At 51.6% G+C, this 2,132-nt stretch overlaps 1 protein-coding gene across 2 annotated transcripts in view; it reads right to left on the bottom strand.

Annotated features, from left to right (window-relative positions):
* DOCK2 (dedicator of cytokinesis 2) overlaps positions 1 to 2,132 on the bottom strand; it is a 365,121-nt gene that overhangs the window by 58,102 nt on the left and 304,887 nt on the right. The window lies entirely within an intron of this gene.

Here is a 2,132-nt window from a genome sequence, read left to right as displayed (position 1 = left end):
AGCGGGCTGTGTGGAGAGCTGCAGGCAAACAAAGCGCAGGTCCGGGCTGTGCTATTCTGGCAATGCCAGGGGTGTGGGTCTGGGGAACGAAGCCCACCAGGGCTTGACCTAGTCTTTGCTGCTGTAGCAAAAATGCAAACTCATACGCAAACCAAACCTGGGCCCCATGTTTCGCTGGGCACATTCAAGGTTTTAAAGACTTTCAATTAGTTATCAATATTCATACATTGGAAAATGCATTTTAAAATCCCGGTCCCTGGCTTCTTCTGACAAACTAGAAGCTGTGACAACATCAGCCTGGCATTCTAATGGGACAGCCATCAGCAGAGCCCGGCGGCGACGGCCCCTTCCGGCTGGTGCATCTGCTTCACTCTGCTCCCTGCCCAGCTGCGCCTCCCCATGCCCCTGACCCTGACTGAGCCCAGGTGGACTCCACCAGGTAGGCCTGCGCTTGTACTATGTGTGTGTGTATGTGTGTGTGTGTGTGTGTGTGTGTGTGTTCCCTAACGCAGAATAATGGTAAATAAAACATAAAATAGTTCTTATATTCCTGTCCTTATCCAACATGGAGAAACAGAAGATAAATTGAGAAAGGCGTGCTTCTCTAAAAAAACGGTAGAGATGGTATTTCTTTATGACAGTGGTTTTCAAATAGGAGTTTTATGTGCGTGCACATGCACACAGACATACTACACACACACACACACACACATAGCCCCCCCTCACCCCCCCGCCCCGGGAAAATCTGGCAATGTCCAGAGATGTTTGTGATTGTCACAACTAGGGTAAATGCTGTTGGGATCTAGTTGGGTAGAGGTCAGGGATGCTATTGCATACCCTGCAATGCACAGGGCAGCCCCTACAACAAGGATTTCTCCAACCACGAATGCTGACAGCACCCTGTTTTGTGGATTCCTGGTGGTTTACATCCCCTGCCCCTTCACTCTTTTACATCACCTGCCAGGCCCCTGCCCTTTGGGTCCTGGTGACCCAGGCCTGGCACTGATGATGAAGGAGCCAGGACGGGAAAATGATTTCTGTCCTGATGGGGCAAGAGTAAAAATAATGATGACCATTCTGACATGGGTGTGGCCTCCATGAGTTCATTCTCTCCATTCTTGCTCTTAGGAGCCTCATAAGCAACCTGGGAGGAGAAGCCATTCCCCAGCTCAGGCCCAGGGTCACTCAGTCCCCTTGTTTTGGGCCTCATAGCTTGTAATGACAGGGCAAGGCCCAGGGCAGACATGTGACAGTGTGTTCTGGGCCCGGTTCCCAGCTCTCCCTTTCATCTTATGAGCCGATCCACAGCCCTCCTGTTCTCAGTGTGTGCTCTCAGCCCGAGTCCAGGGCTGCCAGCACAGAAGCCAGCCTGATTGTCTTCCCCCTGTGCTTCCCCTGCAAAACTGGAACTTGCTGGAAAGGGCAAGAAACTGCTGTCCAGGAAGAAGACGGGGACTGGAAGACACTAAGATGTCTGGGGAAGCAAGAAGCAAGGTCAGGGAGGTAACTTAAGTTGAATCCAAGAGATGGCCACAGTCCCTGCCAGTGTCTCAAGTGAAGAGGGTCATCATCCAAGCCTCAGGCAGAGCAGTGCAGCAGTGGAGAGGACTCCAACCATCAGGGGCGGAAATGCCTCATTACTCATTACTATTCATGCATCCATCCATCCATCCATCCATCCCTTCCTCCCTCCCTTCCTTTGCCCTCTCAGCACATATTAATGGAGCTCAGGCCTCGAGCAAGGTTTGTGGCCCTTAATCCTCATGGGAGCAAAACCAAGCTCTGGGATTTGCAGCTGTTTGATGTCAAGCATGTTACTTCCCACTGAGTTTCCTGATCAATATGAGGAGGAGGAAGTTTTCCATCTTGCAGGAGGTAATGTGAGGATTAAAAAAGATCACCTTAGCGCAGGCCTGCCTCAGACTCTCAATAAATGTCTCCCCAAGTCCATCGCCCTCCTTCCTCCCACGGGTACCGCTCAGCTCAGACATGGTTCCTGTAGCTCACTGAGGCAAGGGCAGCCTCTGGGGCCACCTTCCAGCTCTAGCCACGTCACAAAGACCCTGCTCTTCCACAGAACCAATTCTCCCCCATGAGGTGGGGGTCTTTTGTGGACCAGAACATCATGAGAA

This window comes from Myotis davidii, unplaced genomic scaffold, assembly GCF_000327345.1.
Source record: "Myotis davidii unplaced genomic scaffold, ASM32734v1 scaffold399, whole genome shotgun sequence".
NCBI classification, from domain to species: domain Eukaryota; kingdom Metazoa; phylum Chordata; class Mammalia; order Chiroptera; family Vespertilionidae; genus Myotis; species Myotis davidii.
The sequence above is the reverse complement of the archived record's forward strand: the minus strand, read 5'-3'. Positions and strand labels throughout refer to the sequence as shown.